Source organism: Zophobas morio, unplaced genomic scaffold (assembly GCF_036711695.1).
Source record: "Zophobas morio isolate AGI-343-1 ecotype UQ-CSIRO unplaced genomic scaffold, CSIRO_AGI_Zmor_V1 ptg000046l, whole genome shotgun sequence".
Classification (NCBI taxonomy): Eukaryota; Metazoa; Arthropoda; class Insecta; order Coleoptera; family Tenebrionidae; genus Zophobas; species Zophobas morio.
Genome location: NW_026972151.1, coordinates 3,758,735 through 3,779,594, shown reverse-complemented (window position 1 = coordinate 3,779,594; position 20,860 = coordinate 3,758,735). Strand labels below are relative to the sequence as shown.

The window sequence follows — 20,860 nt, the reverse complement described above, 5'->3', positions numbered from 1 at the left end:
ATATTTTAATAATTTTAGTAGTACTTGCCAAGATAAGTCTGATTTTGGCAAATGACATCCTTTCTACAAAAATAAAGGGTGGATCGACGGAAACAATAATTAAAAAAAAATAGCTTTTTGTCCTTCGAACACTTGGAAAATTAGCCTCGGGGTATTTTCAAATAAATGTAGATTTGTAGAAGATATTTTTGGTTCCATTTTTTCGAAAAACTCAACGATTTTAGCAGAACTGATCAAATGAAAAAATGGCAATTTTCGAGGTAAAAAAATTCATGATCCAACCAAATTTTTCGAAAATTTTAGTCCCGGGGCATTAGTAGTTTATGTTTTTCAAATAAGCTGTCGAGATTAATATCCCAAAATCTGTTTTGAGTATTTTCAAGCAATTTTTCAAAAATCGCAAATTTTTAATTTCCTCCACCGTATAAATTTTTTCAGCGTTTTCCGAGCATGAATTGAAAATTACTCAGACATTTGCTTGTAGATTACAACTTTCGGCTTCATATCATCAAAAATTCCAATAATTTTTCCAGAAATGATAAAATGAAAAATGATAATGTTCAAGATGTACGAGTATATTTGAAAAATTTTCTTTCAAACTGAATTTTTCCAAAATTTTGGTCCGGGACCATCAACACGTTATGTTTTCGAATGATTTCAAATTTTGATCATTTATTTCTATGGCCGTAATCACCACGTATATCAAAAATTATTAAAATATGCGTACTATTACTGGGTGTTCTGATTTCCATGTCACTGTATATAAAGATGGATTTATTTACCTTCTACAAATTTTTTGATACCACAATTTGTCGTTTTTCGTTTTTCTTCTATTTTACAATTTTTTGATATCAAGTTTTTGTGGTTTCATTTTCTTTATTTTTTTAAATTTTCAATTTTTCAATTTCTCGACTTCCAATTTTTCAATTTTTCGATTTCCAATTTTACAATTTTGCGATTTTTCGATTTTCAATTTTACAGTTTTGTGATTTTTCGATTTTGAATTTTCTATTTCCTTAAATTTTTCAAGTTTTTGATTTTTATTTTTCATTTTCCGGATTTTTCAATTTTCATTTTCTTGATTTTATATCACAATTTTTCGTTTTTGTATTTTCTTTATTTTTTCAATGTTACTTTTGATTGTATAATTCATTTTTCGTGTATTCAAGTTGATTTTTCAATTCTTCAATTTTTCGATTTTTAAATTTTTCGATTGGCAATTTTTGGAATTATCTAATTTTTCTTTTACAATATTTCATTTTTTCGATTTTGAAGTTTCTCAATTCTTCAATTTTTCAAGTTCTTAATTTCTAATCTTAAGATCTATCAAAGTTTTCATTTTATACCTTTTCGTAATTTTATTTTTGATTTTTCAGTTTTGCAATTTTGCAATTTTTGCATTTTCTTGATTCGAAAGGTTGAAAAATCGAAAAACTGAAAAAACGAGAAATTGCAAAATCAATTACCTACAAAATAGAAGAATAATTGCAAAATCGATAAAATGCAAATCGAATAATTCAGGAAACTTAAAATTGAAACGTTAAAAAACTAAAAATCGAACAATTGGAAAATCCAAAAATTGTGGAATCGTCAAGATTATAAAGTTGAAAAACTGTAACATTGAAGGTCGAAAATTCGAAAAATAGAAAAAGTTTTAAAATCCAATAACTGCTAAAGTGAAATTTAAAAAAAATTATAATTGTTATTAGTATTACATATTTAAAATGAAAACTAGAAAAATTACAAATCAAAAATCGAGGAAACGAACATTTGGGAAATCGAGAAACTGAAAAATCTAAAGAATTGAAAAAACAAAAAATTAAAGAATACGAAACATGACAAATTTTACCTTGAAGAAAAGGAAAATGATAAAATGAGACCATGGCAAAGTCGACAAAATTGTAAAAATAACCAAAATAAAAAACCGAAACGAAAAATTGCAAATCGAAAATTTGAAGAAATGAAAAAATATAGAATTGGAAAACCGAAATCAAAAATTGAAAACACATCCAAAATATAAAACTTGCACAATGTATGTGACAAAAATGATAATGGAACCCAATGAGTCACGGTCCACGAAATTTCTCTTATACCTCACTAACGTAAAAATTGAAAAATTCAAAAATTGGAAAATTGAAAAACTGAAAAATTCAAGCCAAAAAAGCTACGGGAGTGTTATTTACGCCACTGGTTTTAACTTTATAGAGGTTATCAGAGAACAAAAATCCCAAACAAAAATTCTGTTTTCAAGGAAGTGGGATTTGTTGGGCTGTATTTCAAGGAAGAAACAACCTTCGACCAATTTTTTTAAAATTTATTTCCTAATGTTTTGAAATAACATCGTTTTGGCGAGCATAACGCAACACTAATTACAACGTTACCTTTTTACCAAAATTTTGACCTGAACTAATTGACCATAAGCTTATAGCTTCATAAATTCATGTTTTTTTTTAATTCTGGGGAAATAGATGTGAAAATAACGGCTCAGATAATATTGCATCTTATTGCATATTTAATAATTTTTGGGATGACGTCATCAGCTTTCAGGAGGAGCGGTAATTTATTATTATTATGATTAAATATAAGCGTTCGATGAGATGCTAGATCCTTTTACTCACGCAGCGTATTATTTTGAGAACTAAAATAGAAGTGCCAATATAAAGTTATACAATAGGGTAAAGGTTATACATAGTTAATTTTAAAAGATGAAACCCAATCACTTGGAACTAGAGAATCCAGTAGTGAATTCCATGTATCAAAAACTATTGTGTGTAAAAGTGTCGTTCGTTAGAAATTGCGATTTAAAAGAAATTTACTTAAAAAAATGAGATGACGTCATCAATGCGTATACGTAGATAAGTACATATAATTTAACGTTGTAAAATCGTCACTATTATCCTGCAATACAGACGTAAGAGAATTACTGAAATAATCGGTTTATTTATTTCTGAGTAATCTCTTCGATGGAACGTCGAATAGATCGAGACACACCAAAATGGAAAAGTTGCAGTTTCAATTGCTACAAGTTATGAACCTCTGAGAAAATATGAAATTAGACATTGCTCAAAACTACAGTATTTCTTTAGGTGTCTCACGGGAAATCATATTTGATTTACTAAACAAGATATGTATAATTTCGCTTGTAAACTAGAAATGTCTGAATGACAACTGTGTAGATTACAACAAAGAAAACAACCATTTGATGCAGTCGGTCTACATTAAGGTGCTCCGGATATAATACGATATATATGTTTCCTAGATAATTTCCTCGTTAATCAGTCCGACGCGTGGATCAGGTGCATTAGCGATTTGCTGCCTTACCCACAAGAATCCGCTCTCTGATTATAAATGTTAGGAATACAGGTCTTAAAATTCGTCCTTGCACGATGCAGATAGTTTTTCAAGTTACGTTAATCCGCTTTCAGATCTTTCGTTTAGGAAAAAATAGAAAAGTTTAAAATACATGTAAAAGATAAAAGGTTAGAAAAATGAGTTAAAAAATAATCTAATAATAAGTCAATAATGGCGTTCATTCGATTATGCTTTTTTAATTAAAAGTTTGTAAAGTTCTTTATACAAAACCTTCCTCACTTTTTTATTTTGAATGAATACATTAATTTTCATCTGTACATTGTAACCATATACGTTACTCTGTTCCTCGAATTTTAGGATAATCAACGAAATTGTTTCGGAGATATAAAATATGTAGGGTCGCACATATTTTTTAAGACATCCTGTGCAAACAGTCCTAAAAAATAAGAGACGGAGTTTTTTTTTAATAAAGGTTTGTTTAATAATTTTTTGCGATAACATCAACTTCCTGAAGGGGATGAATAAATAAATTTTAATTAAAGAGGACCTCTCCCTGTCAACACCGGCGTACGCTTAACGTCGCTGAAAGGTGTTTCCACGTCGAAGGCGCTTTTAAAATTAGATGTTCAAATTATTATTAATCCAAAATTATCATTTTACTAGTTACCACAAGTAGAAGAATACATCCTAGTGCACATTTTAAGTGATATTTATTTAACAGAATTTTAAGATGAGATCATAATTTTTTGTTGAGGCAAATATGTTAACTTATTTTCGCTTAATGTCACAGTAGGTCTTTTTCCTTTGGGAAATTTTTTCGATGAAATAAATTATTTATTCATTAGATGTTTTGCGACAAGCCGTATAAGCATTTATCAAGAATAAAGCTGTTTTTCCGACTCAAAATAAAGCCTCATTTCGCATGTTTCGTTAAATATTTATGAAATATTTGTTTAAAATGACGTCAAGTTTTTGAAGAAAACCAATCAATATTATTATCTGTACAAGTTACAATCATTAAATCAACGAACGGGAAAAATGTGTGTATTCTCAGTACCTGCTTAACTTCAGTTGTTTATGTTTACACGTCGAAAGAATACGACGATTAAGCACGTAGCAAACTGCCTGATTTGACTAAAATTAGTAGTTAAACTACAATGGAGCAAATATAGGCCTCAAAAAATCGAACCCATGTAAAAATATTCCGTATTCGCTACAGGTGTGCAGCTTGCGTGACGGGTGGTGGAGGAAGAACCAACCTTGAGTAGGCATTAACTTTTAATTAATAATTGACGAAAACAAAGTTTTTTCTTTTACCTTCCAGTTTATTTTGACTGAGACTATTTTGTTCAGAGACACAATATTGTTTGTTAACCAGGTGTTGAATTTCTGATGTACTGCGCTACAGTCGTCTGAAGCATCCTTCCCGTAGCCGGCCTTCTACAGGGTGTTCCCAACACCCTTAGATAAAAACTCGAAGCAACAAGTCCCGACGAATTAAGTAATTCAATTTGTCGAATGGAAGTAGGTACAGAACGGCTAAATGAAAGAGTAAATAAATGTAACAAGTAAACCAAATATAATTTAGCAACCCCTTTGCGCTTGTTTTCCCCCACCAACGTCTCCGCCACCATGTCGGAAAATCTCGATAGGGGCTTTTCAGTACAGTGGCGAAAATCGCGCGGAAAGCGTGTTCCTACAGCCGAGTTTTCCCGGGCGCTTTTCACGCGACGCGAGTGCAGTGCCAAACTTTTTTTCCATTTACAATTTTCCCAGGATGTTTCGCCCCGGACTTGGCCTTTCGCCGGCGCCGAGATAAATCGGTAGGACATTTTTCGTACTTTTGCGAACTTTTCCCAACCCTTCTGTGAGCGCATCCAGCTGTGTTTGTCTTTTTCTCGCGACACGTAGGGCTCTGAATCCATAATTCATTAAGGGCTCGTGACACTCTCTTAGCCCTTGCCGAGTCCGTAATTCCTTTGATGTCACTTCATATTGCCCCATAAGCAATTTCTTGTGATACGTGAAAGGCGAGTGGGAGGGGTTGAGGTATGCGAGGGAGAAAAATATGTCAGCGGTGACGGAATGTGGATGTGGTCGCAGGAATTTCGGCTATTTTCGAGCAAAAAGGATAATTAAAAAGTACGAAGGAGTTGGCAGGAATTTGGACTTTATTTTGACAATCGGACGTGTGTTTGGTAAAGGGGTGTCTTTTGTGGCGAGGGGGAGGAAATGCGCTTGTGAAGGGCAATTGTTGATTGGGGTGTAACAGTGTACGGATGCTGCGCCATAATCATGAACAAGTGAAGTGGAAATGACGAGCTTTTGCTTGGAAATAATGAGGCTGCAAATTATGCATGACTAGTATTTGATTACTGGTGATCATGTAATGGCGAGGAATTCCTTCGCGGAATCTACGTAATTATTCGGTGAAATCCTAGAGCAGCTTATCGTTTTAATTATACACGGATTGTTTTATAATAAAACATTTCTTTCAATCGACATCGGTTTGAAAATAGTCTAAATCGTCGCCTGCTGCATTTGATTCTCGTCTAAATTATTGAATGCACTGGTGGTAAGACGATGTAAGAATAGCTGAAAGTGTTACGTGAGCTTATCTCTCTAAGAAAACGAAGCTTTTAAAATCTCAGGCGAGCGTTGTATGGGAATGAAAATAAACAATAAACGATTGCAGGCTGTGAGCAAAAATTTTAAATATTTATTTACAATAAGTGGAAATTTTGTTGCTTAAATAAACAGGTGTAAATGCGGCAACTGTTTGTTTATGAGTAATAAATCCACCTAAATTTTTGTTTTTGTGTTACGTGAGTGTGTTTCAATTTCGACAATTTGAACTTTCACTTTTCATGGTTGATTTGTTTGGGATAATTATTTTCTGTCGAAAGTGGTAATCTGCGTTATCCATTACAGTAACTCTATTTTGCCATATTTCTTATTTTTTCACATTTTTAAATGTTTCGTACGAATTAAAAAACGTTTTTTTATTATAGTCGTTTTTTGAGTCCGTTGTTATTACGTTGGATTATTACGATACGTTAAGTTAACATTTTGAAAATGAAATCATCCTCCCGATTTTTTTCGTGCATAATATTCATTGTACGAAAATTTTCATTTAAAACTTCCCACAAAATTATCTTTATTCTTCAAGACTTCTCCGCCTTAAAGTACAGTTCAACAAGTGCCATTTCTTTGAAAAATAAAAAAAAATGCGATAATATAATTTTTTTTGTGTTTGTCTACGTCCAGCCTTTTTTAATGAATAATGACACTACATATTTTTTATAATTCTTGTAGAGTTTGTTTTCCTGAATTCATTAAGGTATCATTCTTTAATCACCCATACTCCGCCACTGTCTAGGATTCGAACGCGTTATGTTACGAAAACACACTTGTTTATACTTGGTCGGGAGAGTACTTGTCCTTAAGAAACGTACAAGGGCGACTCATGAGTTGAGAAGTTGACGACACAAGACACAAGATGCTCTAATATCTAAATATCGAAACAATTATATTGTCGAGTTCAGCTGAACATTTTTTCGGAAAAATGAAATTTTGCAAATATTAAGCAAGCCAAAAATGTGTAATTTTTCTATGACAGAAAATTGTATTTGTATTTGTTTAATTATATTATCACGAATTTCGGAAAAATTGTCTTAATTCATCAAGTTTTCCATAAATTTTGTTAAAAAATGGTCACTGCGTAATTTACCTGAGGTTCGAAAAAAAAAATTATTAGCCACAAATGAATGTCTTCCCATTTGAAAATATTGCGCTCAACATTGTTTCAGCAAGGGCACGTAGGTATGTCAATTCCGACATGTGCAGTGTAATAGTAATAATGTAACACACAATTTAACTTTTTTTGCAAAAATTTGAATGTCTAGGAGGAAAACTCCAAGCGGATTTGTACACCACATGTATAACATTCAAACCATTTTAATATTGAATCTTTTGAGACGACGTCCTCAAATTTTTCATGGGGATGACTAGCTAAATTTTGGTTAGCATTTACCATCTACATGATACTCCTAATATAGATCAGAATCTGACAAAAATCGGTATAGATTATTGTCTATCCAATAAAAATTTACATGAACAGCCGTAAAATTAAGTGAAATATAAGGTGCTACTTACCTGTGATTTAGCAATCGATAGCAACCTTTAATTTAACTCGGGGTTGTTCTAAAATTAAATTATTATGTTTGGATCATCAAATTTTACAGCTGATCTCAGAAACTCGGAAACTACTATTGATTCAGAGATTACATAACGTCAGTTAAAATTTAACGATCTCGGATAATTAACAGTTGCTGATTTAAAAATTATATCTCCAGACATGCTAATTTTGACGGTTACCTAATTTTATGTAGTTGAGGTTTGGTGTCTAGTAGAAAATGCACGTTCCCCATTTCCCTTTTCTGTCGCCTCTCCCCCGTGGGAAATTTATTAAACAGATAATCCTCTAAGCTACTCAGCCGATTAATTTTGGGTGTACATTAAGATTATCGTGCAGATAATAAAACATTAACCAGAATTTCTCTATTCACTCTTACCTAGATATTGATGATGTAGGTAAAATATCTATTTTCTGAAGCTAATGTCGATAACATTTGTCCAGATTTTCAGTTTCGGTTCAAAAATATGTTCTCTAATTCCTAGAACGTTTCCTGCACGCCCCCGGATATCGTCCAAAAAACGAAAACGGACCACCAAACTAACAAGATAAATCTAGAATACGAGACGACTTAATTTATAACAAATTTATGTGCCCGAGACCAGAAAATAAAGCCAAATCGTTCTCCGAAAATGTGCTCTTGGACTGTTATGGGGATATGCGGAAAATTTAAACCCTTCCCTGATTGCGAAATGGATTCAAAACTAATAATGTAATAGTTTAGAAGAGGAATAAATCAGCAACACATTCTACTGAACAAGAAATATTTATTTATGAGGACGGATTTTGACCATAAATAAATAAATACACTGTCATTTTCTTCTTGTTTTAAGTGGCTCCCAGAGATGGAATTATGCAGCTTGTCGTAAACAGGAAATGAGAAACATGAAATTATCCAACGTTGAACACACAGGAAAATATTTAAAAATTAAAATTCCTGTTACAGCAAAACAAAAAGAGGTTCTTTTAACATTAATTCATGTGGGCCAGGAAAATACGGGAAGAATTTTCCATTTTAACCGTATTGTGCGTATTTAGAAAATGTATGACAGTTACACGAGATTTGTAGATGATATCATGATCCCTAGAACCTGCTCTAATTAGTTTTTGCACAAAGGAATAATTTACGTTTTCTTAGTTTATATTTTAAAATTGCTACAGACGATAACATTGACTACATCGATCAATTGCATTCCTAAAGTCTGTCTCTTTCAGTTCTTGTTATCATTGTTATATTAAAAATAATATAATTCCAATGTAAATGCAATCGGATAAAAAGAAAGGTAACTTTTTATCAGCGGATTAAAATTTCTTTATTTATAAATCTACTGAGTCGTTTTGGTAATGTTTCCCATGAAAATGCAGGGTGATAGCTAACAATAAGATTTATTGTTAGGGTTCCTAAGTGGTAGGAATGTCTAGAAAAAAATATTGGAAATTAAATATAGATTGTTATGCACGTCACTGGTAATGGTCTTGACCTACCATAACTACTATTCAATGAATGGCACAGAACGACTAGGATTAAGAATCATAAAAGCGAAGCACTGATAAGCATGTTGGTGGGAGTCGTGTGTTCGGTTAGCGTCGTTGACAATGGTGAAGTTTTCCACTTCAGAGCATGTAGCCATGGTAATGCTTTATGGTGTGGCTGATGGAAACGCCAGGTTTTCCTAACCACTGAGTCGGTAGAAGCGGTCTAGTAGCTTGCTTGATTTTTGTGTGTGGAGCTGGATGAAATAACTATTTATTACCCTGTAGATTACGTTGAAAATAAAAATTTATTCGGCTAAATGAATAGCTCGAGTGTAATTCACTGAGATAATTGTATGCAATTACAGTCCATAATTTAAAATTTCGTGGAGCTATAATTTTCACAGATTTACTGCGATTTTTGTCTTTGTAAATTTTATTTAAAAAATTAGTTTAAAGTAATCTATGCAGGAATCTGATTATGTTTAAGATATAAATTCAGGCACAAAATATTCGAAAATGCGATCGAAGTTGTTATCCTATCCAGTTACTCTTGTCAAAAGCTGCGGCCAACACCCACATCTCCAACATAAAAAATTTCATCTAGAAACCTAGCAGCCCTTTCAATCACCACAAAACCCGCGAAAATCCCCCAAAATTAAAAAGAAAATCGTCATGCCCTCGTCCTAAGCACACTCTCTCATACCAATCCGCGTCGTCTCTATCGCACCAACATTCAGTCCGGTCACGTCCCGTTCCGGTAAACTTTCCCCAGCTTTAAACAACAAAAGTTACTACATACATCATCTCTCTGAATTTTATAGTGTACAAGTGGCGCGACGTGACGCGGTACGCCGTTAACAAACATGAACAATAGAGGGATGAACAACATGGCGACTCATTTCACACGGAAAAAATCCTAACCTGAAAAGTTCGTTCAATTGCGTGATTACCATGAAAAAAGCGGCCTGTCAAAATCAGAGGGAAAATTGATATCGCCCCCAACCACTTTCTCCATGCCAGGCTCTCGCTTTACGCAAACTTTTCAATCAATTACCCGAGAAAGTTAATGCCGTGTCAACATTAAAAAGTTGGCGGTAGGAAATTAGAAAAAGTTTTTAATTATGAGGTGTGATTGTAGGACGGTGTTGGAATTAATAGAAGGCTTAATGAACTTCGCTGAATGGGCGGCGTGCCGGCAGAAAGTCGTCTAGACGTAATAAGTCAAAGATTATTGTTGCAATTTTTTGCAATTTCTAGATTAACAACGTTTTGTTCATGAAATTTACTGTGCGAATGATGGCTGGATTATATAATTACATAACATACGTTAGGCGCAGCATTAAGCATGTCACATCAGAGTAGGCATAGCTCGATTACAAATTATGTTGCCCGCCCGATATAACACCCTTAAAATTTCCAACATTTTATTAAATAAGGATCAGCCAGCTTACGACCCTGCTTTTTGTGTAGTGCTTAACGTCATGTCAAATTTAATTCATAATACAGTAGAAATGTAATTACAAAATCCACTTAAATTATTATCTGTGTAACGCTGCCCTGGAATACAACAGTCGTCCTTAATTCTTGTTTTGTTATTTTAAGTGATGTATTTAGAGATATTAAAGTTCTTCTTAGCTTTGATTTCACTTAGAACAGTCTCATGTGAATATAGAGGTAATAAATTTTAGTAAATTTAGTTCACGTTCTTTATTTCTCAAATCAAAATTCAGTTTAGAAAATGAGGCTGGGCACACTTTACTTGACGGCTATACGCGTATAAATCATAAAACTTCCAGGCAGCCGAACCTTTCAAAGAAATGACTTACGTGTTTTGGGATCTGTTTCATGAGACTAACACGAGGTCGTAATTCTACTAGTGTTGTACTTCCGATTTAATGTGCTGTAAATTTTAAAGTCGACAAAGTAAAACATGGAGGATATAAAACCAATATATTTTTATCAAGAACATTGAGAAAACAATTTTAATGATGATTTCTCTCGAATGCAGTTGAAATATCTTAGAAGTATAAAATATCAATATGGGACCAGTTAATTTCTAAAATCATAAATATGTATCTTCCAATAACAGATAGTAAACATCAGTTCCATACCTCAGAGATTATAATACATACCTACGCTTTGCATTTTTAAGATAAAATTCTGTCGTGGCGGAACAGGTTTGAACCAGGAGATTCCCTAGGGACCAACGAATTCATTCGTAGTCGCATCCGTGTTTGTTGTACGAACTCAACAGAAACAACAAGGGAACACAAGTTAGGGAAGGACGTATCGGTTTTGAACCTTGGCTCGCAATGAGGAGACACAGGGTCTGGATAGTATGTATATTTGTGGACAGACAGCGTTTTATTATTAGTAGCGGGCTGTACGTGTCGCAATTGACATACGTGGCATAACCTTGCCCTTTATCAATGCGTTCATATTTTTTAAGCAATTGTTAATCTGTTTCCAAGGCCGGCTTGTTTCTAATATTATTTTAAAAATAAAAGTGAAAAATGATTGTTATTTTTATCTTGGTATTCACTTTTCGCATAATTTATTAAACAGTGCGTTTCAACATACCACACAAAGACCGACTCTAATCTTGCCTTTGTAGTATACACAAAACTAATGTCGTCTAATATCTAGGCTGTCCGTAAGCGATATGTCTTGAAAAAAGACAAAATTGACTCCAACCTTATTTTCCGTTTTGAACAATCAAGACAAATTTTCTGAGAAATGAAGAATATTGTTTGCTTCAGTTTAGAACTAAGAATTCCAAAATGTCTTAGTTTATAAATATGTGAAATTCTCGAATATAATTTGGGTCGTTGTAAGAACATAATTATGCTAACTAAAATTAAAGAGCTTCAGTCTTTTCATCAATGAAAAAGATCAGTTCTTATTCATGTTTATCCGGCTTTACATTAAATGAATAAGTTCCGTGTTTTCTGAATATATATAAAACGGCAAAATCACTCGCCAAGCTAAATTCATGATGAATTGATTATGTATATGAATAGAGAAAGTTTTATGTTGGAGAAAAGTTGCTATTGCTTATTTGATCGGAAGTAATATAACGAAGTTTATGTCAAGAAAACTGAGGAAACTATTTAGTTGCTAATAAAACGTCGAGGCAACGTCCGGACTTTCTGAATTCCTGAGTATATTCATTTATTATATTAATTTAACTTAGTAAGCAGAAATGTGTTCACATAAGCTGGCTGAAACATTTACATTATATTTTATGCATGCGTATAATTTATCTTGGGAGAATAGGTACAGGGTGTTGCTTTCTGCAACTCCAAACTACAAATTTGGTGTCACATACAAACTAACTTTATTTTCTAGAAATACGAATATATATGGTGAGGGATGTGTAATTGGAACATTCTGTATATAAATAAATATACTATTTCCATGGTCACAGGAGTGCCTTATCGACCCACATGTTCACCTGCAATGCGCTTTTGTAGCAAATTTAAAAACTCGGAGGTCCGTCAATTTTAATTCTGTATGTAATTAAGCAAACAAGAGCGGAAGAAATGTTTACGTACCAAAGGGAAATTTTCTCTCTCAACTATTAAATACGAAATGAATTCTAAATTGAATCATTTACTTCAGAAAGAGACAGAACCAAAGATCAAACACTCCGCCACTGAACTAATAAAAGAGATAAACTTTCGATTCCGTTTTGCAGATTAACAAAAAAAATATTTTTCTTCAACGTGGAATCTTTTCAGTCCTTCGGAAAATAATGAACGTGTTTACGTATTGCAAAACCGGATAAACGGCAATATTTTTTTCCTGCGTATTTACGAGTATTTCCGTGCTTTGCTTTCCGTTCTTATCGCTGCGTTTTGCGTCTCTTTTTTCGGGGCACGTTGAAGAAAGAACGCTGTCTTACGTGAATGAAGACTTAATCCTTTGTACAATGGCCCGTGTTTATCCAAAGCTTAGTGAAGGGCAAGTGAGTGAGCTTTCGACTGTTTACTAGGATGGAGCTTTTCATCGCAGAGTTCGCGAAATACTGCAGGTGCGGACGAGCTTTTGGGGAATTTTTATCTCTAATAAGCTTTATTAATGTTTTGTTGTAGAGCGCTTTTCTGCGTCAAGTCGTCAGAGACGAGTTTGCGAAAGTTCTTGTAACGAAATTATTGCGCATGTTTTGATGTCTGGCCTGTCAGCGAGGCGCTGACGAGATTCTTACTCGGCAACCTTAAGACCCAATAGACATTTTCTTGATTATGGTAATTGGAACTAGGTCAAAAATATCTGGACGAGTTTTGTTTTATACGAGTATTTTTGAATTTTATACAGAAACACTAAATTCTTCTTACCTTTCTAAAATTTAATGCGGCTATTTTTAACAAGTGTTGAATACATCTGACATGTAATATGTTTTTTTACTTGTTTTTAACTTTAAGCACACAGGCAATTCTAAAACGATCCAAAACATTTTGAGTTCACTTTTTTTTTATTTCAACTCTTATATGTATTACAGATTTTTGTATAAATTGTGTTAGAATTTAAAATAAATTTTCTTAATTAATTCGCTGCAGATTATTGATGACGTCATCTTAAAAACTGTGATCGCTTGTACTATATCATATACTAACTTGTTGATTAATTGAGAGAAATGAAGCTGCTAAGTGATAAACTTGTTGTGCAAGATGAATCGAACTATCCAGCGCCATTCTGAGTCAATATATCTAATGCGGACTTCCGTTGAATTACCTTTTTTGTTTCAGATTTTACTATAGTTTGTAAAAGTGAAACTTGGCGTTGAAAATTTATTACTGAAATAAAGCGTTAGATTGTTTTTTCCACATACACCTGTTTATTCTATTGCTTTTTTCGTGCATCTTAATTTCAATGCAAACTTGAGGATAATTGTTCTCTCATTCTTGTTGGAAATTTTAACAAAATGCATTCAACTTTCTTCCGTTTATATGGATTTCTAGTGTAGAAAACTTTGTGATCTGCAGTAAAAACTTGCTTATTTAGCCACTGGCGTTGTCGTATCAAATTTAAAAGTTAATTGAAACTTTACCCGTTTATACCATTATTATTTCAATTACAAATACTGAACGAACATGGCAGTGTTTTTGTATTCTAGTCTAGCAAAACACAAAATTAATATTCGCAGTATTCACTGAATGACATATTACGTTGGCGTTGTATTTTTAAAACATGATTTTGGTGCTTTTAGCAAACAAAAAACTGCAATTGTGCCTCGAGTGTATTATTCGTAGGAATATGAAACCCTGATTTTTCGACGTTGCCCAATAATGTAAAGACCTACGTTCGAAATAATTTGTTGAAACTGTCGTAGTTATATTGTTATTATATTTGTCATTAAAAATAAGATTCCATTGCCAGAATTTCGATTTAAAATCAAGCGTAGGTTTGAGCTTTGAAGTATCGCATTGTGGATATTAACCTAGAGATTTTTTTGGTAAACTTCAATCTTCATGATAGAACGTGGTCTTAGTTTTTTATAATTTCAGCATTGGGAGCTCTAAACGTTGACTATGTGGATAACACTTTTTTATAGTTTCGATTTTGAAACTCCACTTTTTTGAAAAATCTGTGACCTCGAAACTTTGAAATTATATTTCTAACTTTTGAGTTTTGGTCGCAGAGTTCAATAAAATATTTGAATTCTTAGTCCTAATTTTAGAGAAGCAACTTATTTACATCTATAAATTTATGATTTTTAAGTCTCAACTAATAAAATATTACAACTTCATTTTAATTTTGTGACTTCGAATCTCGAACCTTTCGTAGACATTTTTTGAAGCTTCAGCTTTTTAGTTCTGAAGTTCAACGTTTAAATTCCACAAGATTTGTAAAATTCGGCCTTTAGTTGGACTCAGGATTTTAATATTAGTTTTAGACGTGTAACTAAATCTCAAACTTTGAATGCTCTTTTCGTATCTTGAACCTTTGAATATCTGTTCTGAGCTTTCTGAAATTTCGAATACTTGGTGTTACAATTTTGGCTCCATAACCCATGGATTTTCAACTTCAGGACTTTTTTTAATGATACTATTTATTTTTTTTATATTCTTTGTAGCGCTGTTGAATTCATTACTTTAATCACCCATACTCTGCCACTGTCTATGATTAAACACGTCAAACGACTTTATGATATCCGACCTTAATTGTACTAGTCTTCTCATCTGAACATTTCTTTATCTAACTAGGTAGTACTGCACCGGTACTACTTCCACGCACAAATTTTTAAACTGATCACGTTCTCTGAATAACCGCGATCTCGCGTCCTATTTTAGATTCTAGTTGGCACTGCGCTTCATTAAATTTAAAGTGAGCGTGCAACAATATTTGGAAGTGCTGTTCTTGCACGTTAGGGTGCGTGGGACCGAATGTTCAGATGAGAAGATTAATGCAATTAAGGTTGAAAATCGTTTCACCTGTTTAATTGTACAAACGTCTTCTCATCTGAACATTCCTTTATTTAACTTGGAAGCAGTAAAACGCAGACAAGCAAGTGGTTCAGAACTAGGTCCCAAATGTATAGGATTAACAAGTAACATTTCCTGGAATAGTGAGTACTATGGTTGAGTATCCCATTCCGGAATTACCAAGATACCCTCTGCTTTATCAAGAATTATCTTATTTAAGATTTTCAATATAAGTGAAAAAGGTGGAAACGCATAGAAAAAGAATTGACTCCATGATAGCGTAAATGTGTCTACCGCAAGCGAGCGACCCTGACGAATGTGAGCATTTGTGGCGTTTTTGGCGTTTTTCTTTTCCCATTGTGCTAAGGAAAATGTATTAGAACCCCAAAAGGAAATAATTAACAGTACCTGAAAAGTCTCTGCAAGCGGGAACGTGGTACCTGGAAGCGTATAAATGCAGTAATGAAGCGCAGCGCTAACTAGAGTCCAAAATAGAAGGCGAAATCGCGGTTATTTAGAGGATGTGATCAGTTTAAAAATTTGTGCGTTGAAGTAGTACCGGTGCAGTACTACCTAGTTAGATAAAAAAATGTTCAGATGAGAAGACATTTGTACAATTGGAGACAATCGAACGAAGTCGACCGATGGACTCGATGCCAATACTCCCTTCGCTTACGTTCGGGAAATGAAAAGGAGCCTTTCCGATATTCATCGATACCCATGCTTTCAATGACTAATTGCACTAAATATATTATTGTTTTACTCATTTTTTAACTTTTATTGTATTTTGTATTTGATAAAGTGAATTAAGCTAAGGAAGCGTAAGCTGAGGAAGTATTGTAGCACGGTCGATTCGGCTACTTTAAAATGATTTCTCGACGTTTCATGAATCACGAACACCCAAAGCAAAAGAAATAGGTCCCTTTTTTCTATCTACCTAGTTGTCGTCGATATTTATCAGCCTCAGTAGATTATTTCTGAAACTATCCGACTGATTGTTGTTTAGCTTTAAATGTATGACTGGAATATAGTATAGATGGTAAGTGCTAATTAAAATTTATTTGTTCATCTCCAGCAATAATTTGATGACGTGACTTCAAAATTTTGCATGGTGAATGCTATTTAAGTTTTATAAATATATTTTTCCTCGTTGTTTAATTGTTAGATGACTGTGATAAAGCACACGTAACCCTGTGTTAAAGGCCCGTGTAAGGTAGTGCTGATAATAATTTCATTTTACAATAGTTAACATACTTCGAAATTATAACAAAAGCGCTGTAATTGTTCCACATTCGTTACACGAGTAGAGCCCTGTCCCATCCATTCATTAACAAAAGAGGCGTCAAGTCTCATCCCCGTCGCGCACACACTATTAAACAATTTTATTATAATGTCGAAATTTCGGTAAATGTTTACATACCAGCGAGCATTGAATCGAGTTCGTCAGTATTAATGACGGACCATTGTTCTCAACCGCAAGCAATTCCGTCCCTCCACCTCTTTCCTTTTGCAAATATCTACTTTGTAGAGCAGGCCTCTATTTAAAGCTCTTAACAAACAAACGTCTGGGGCATAAGCTTCAGTTCACTTTGAATCCAAATTATTAAAATGTTTGATGTGGAAAGGAACAGCACAAGAGGACCGTTTCACACTTTGGTAAGCATCAATTCGAGAAGTCGTGGGGACGTTATTTTACGGTCGCTAAACAGAATCGTTGTAGTTATTATTGAAGCGAGATTCGCAGAAGGGAATATAGAAATGTGGGTCATTTCGCGTCGAGGCGACAAACGAAAAATTTAATATCTCACAACTGCTTCTCATTAGGTTAACGGCAACGTTTAAGAAGCGGAAGAACAGTTTCATGACATTTTTTGGGTTCAGTCTCTGGTTGTCGAGATTGTAGATCGCGGCGTGCTTTCATATGTCGTTTGTTAGCAAAAGATCTAGACATCAGTTTCCTATTTCTTTGTCCGATAGCGTTTTTGTCATAGTGTTAACTTTGTTCTGGCGGGTGACGTGCATCAGTTTCCATTGGAATGTTTAGTGGCCTTTGTAAGAGTGTTGCTTGCTGACGGAGTCTCTTCGGGTAATTAACAAGTTATTTAAGTATCGGTATCTTGTAAATTGAGTTTAGAACTTCAGGAGTATATTTTTTTGACTTTGACTGAGTAATGAAATAAATTGAGCTTCTTAATTTGTGAATTCTAGGATTGTTAGTTTCGTCCCTTTGTGTTGTTGCTATATAAGTTCGTTTTCTTTGTCTAAGTTGTGAGTGAATTTAATTAAGTGTTGTTGGACTTTGGAGTACGTATTTATTCAGATTAAGGTGTTGCTTTATTCTTGTTTTTAGGTTTCTTCCTGTTTTTCCTATGTAATTGCCTGGGCATCCTTACACGATGGTTTGTAGTCTTTTTACAGATATTTGGAAACAGAGTTAATCAATTTTTAGGACACTGCTTTAGTAACTAACGTTTACAAGTCCGGTAGCTAAAATTTACCGGCCTAGGCCAACAGTAGTTTACAACGGCTGGTTCAAATTAATTTGACAACAAACATTTAACAAATTAATTATCTAAACAAACCATTTCACTTACTCGTATTTACATGAATATAAAAAGTACAATTACTAATATTACTGATTACGCGGTAATTGCAAGAGATTCATTTCCGTTAGATGAACTCAAAATTTTCTCAGCAATATTTCTTTCTGGTGGAATCCTCTATGTAACTACGTACAACGGACGAAGATTTCCAGCCTTCGTGGGTTATGAGGGTGCTGAGATCCCCTCCAACTTCTACCAAAAGGGTTGCGCTTGAACGACGGAAACAATGTCCAGTAAATTTCCCAGTGTCTGGAAGTTCTAAATATTCTGCAATTTTTTTCGGGACGTTACTGACAGTATGGACACAAACAACTTGAACCACATACTTTTTATTTCTGTACGCTAGCAGGAATCATTTATTGGTCAGATTAGCAGGCCGCAAGGATATATATTTCCCAATCAACACACAGAGTTGACATCTTTTTGTCTCTTCGGTTGTGACGAAAGTACGAAAGCGTAGAATGGTCAGGTGGAATTTTTTTTTGGAAAAAACTCGATATGTCGAGATTAAACTCAACATGTTGAGAAAAAACTCGACATGTCGAGATTAAACTCGACAAGCCGAGAAAAAACTCGACATGTCGAGATTAAACCTTCGATCATATAATAAATAGATACCAACACGCCGTGTTTTTTCCCTAGGAGAGCCTGTGACGACATCCTCCTGTCACACGTCTCTCTTGTGCATGGAGGGATTACAATGAAGCTATCCTTGCGTGATCACTATTTGAATTTTGCTCGCCTAAATTTTAGGAAGTATGTCTAAACTAACTTCGTACGAAAGATGTTGACAGCTTGATTTTATAAATAATTCACAGGAGATAACGAAAGGAATAGTAAATTATTGGGCAGCAATTGTGATCCGTTATGATTACATCACTTAAAATAGGATCTTTGTTCTAAATTCTAAAATTGTTTCTCGTACAAGAACTCGAAAGAGAGGTTAGAAGAAACATCTGTCAAAAGCGATTTGTTGCGCTGGTGCGGTACAAGGATGGAAGTGAAATAGACATATACAGATGAAATGCATATAACAAAGATGAAGATGTGGTGATCACACAAGGATAGCATCATACTACTCCCCTTGACGTAGAAAACGACAACAGATAGCTTCATGTCTAGTCACAGCTTTCAGTTTGAGTATTGGTATCTATTTATTATATGATCTAAGGATTAAACTCGACATATTGAGAAAAAACTCAACATGTCGAGTTTAAACTTAACATGTCGAGCTTAATCTCGACATGTAGACTTTTTACTTTCCGAGCGTAAGTGAAGGAAGTATTGTAATCGAGTCCGTCGACCGACTCTCTACTTTTACGTTTTCTCGACCTTCAACAACCCCTACAGTACGAAGAAATAGGTCTCACGCTTCCGTCTGTTTGTCTGTCCGTCCGTCTGTCTGCCGTCCCGTATTTTTATTACACAGATAATATCCGAAAGTACTGCGCCGGTTGTTGTCAAATTTTGTATTTATATTAGGAATATCATAGATGCTAAAACGCTAACCAAAATTTATCTAATCATCCCCACCAATAATGTGATGACGTCACTTCAAAAATTGTAAATAGTAAATGGGTTCTAAATTGTAAAAAGTAACATAGTCCTGCACATGTAGTTTATGACTCCGAATTGAGTTTTTGCCCGAAACGTCCAGATTTTTTGAAAAAAAATCAAAATTATGAAACATGATATTGCAATTTAATTTGGAATCTGTAAAACTGAGTGCTTTGAAATTTTGCAGATAGTTTACAGTTATGATAAGAATCATAAATTTTCGATTAAAATCTATTTACTTTTCCCCTCCAAAAAATTGATGACGTCAGCTCAAAAATTTGCCGAATAAATCCTATCTAAAATGTACAAAATATGTTGAGTCTGTACTTGCGATTTATCACCTCATTGATATCTTTTGGATTTGCAAGTACAGGGCGACTCAACAAAATTAATGAATGCCTGAATTTATTTTATTGATTTAATCAGGAACTACAAAAAAAATCTTGGAGATGTTTCAAGGTTATCATAGGCATGGTAAATTTTTGATCAAAATATATTTACCCATTTATTGCTCTTTGAATTCATATTTTTTCGATTTGCTTATACAGGGTGATGCAAAACAATTAATGATTCAATTTATTTTATTAATTAAATCAAGAACTGCAAAACCGAATGCCTTGTAATCTTGCAGACGTTTTGAAGTTATTGCAGGCATGGTAAATTTTTAATCAAATCTCTTTATCCCCCCCCAAAAAATGTCTCATGTCCTAATTTTGCCGAAAAAATAATATCTAAATTGTGCAAATCATGATGAGTCTATACTTGTGATTTATCATTGCAATAACATTTTTTACATTTGAATGAATATATTAATTTATTTTACTGATTAAATCACAATGGCTCACACCATTTTTTCCAAAACATTGGGGGGGGGGTATACAATACGTGTTCTTGCAAAAATGATGATTGACATCATCACAAAATTTTGTAAAGTAAAAACATATTTGAAACATACGCGTAGCATACTTCTTTACATTTAGGTACTTTAGCAATACATATTCACGTTTATTGTTGAAATAAACGTGAATATGTAATGCTAAAGTAAATGTAATAGGGGTCCTCAAAAAATATAAAATCCGCAAAATCAAATTTTATAATTTTTCGAAAATCCTGGATATGTTTCATTGTACTTCAGGAACGAAGGAATTCCTACATTGTCCTAATTAACATGAAGCTGGTTTAAGATAGAAATTACTTAGTATGTTTTTACCCACTAAATTTACAAAACGTAATAATTTCAGACACCAATTTCAAAATTGGTAGGAAAGGACAACAGAAACATAAATCGTTTT

The 20,860-nt window shown here is 33.6% G+C and overlaps 2 protein-coding genes across 4 annotated transcripts in view; both read left to right on the top strand.

Annotated features, from left to right (window-relative positions):
* LOC135142394 (potassium channel subfamily K member 9) overlaps positions 1-20,860 on the top strand; it is a 273,018-nt gene that overhangs the window by 160,758 nt on the left and 91,400 nt on the right. The window lies entirely within an intron of this gene.
* LOC135142395 (TWiK family of potassium channels protein 7-like) overlaps positions 5,003-20,860 on the top strand; it is a 555,364-nt gene continuing 539,506 nt past the window's right edge. The window contains exon 1 of the mRNA XM_064074109.1: positions 5,003-5,135. The gene's annotated coding sequence lies outside the window, so the exon portion shown is untranslated. The remainder of the gene's footprint in view (positions 5,136-20,860) is intronic.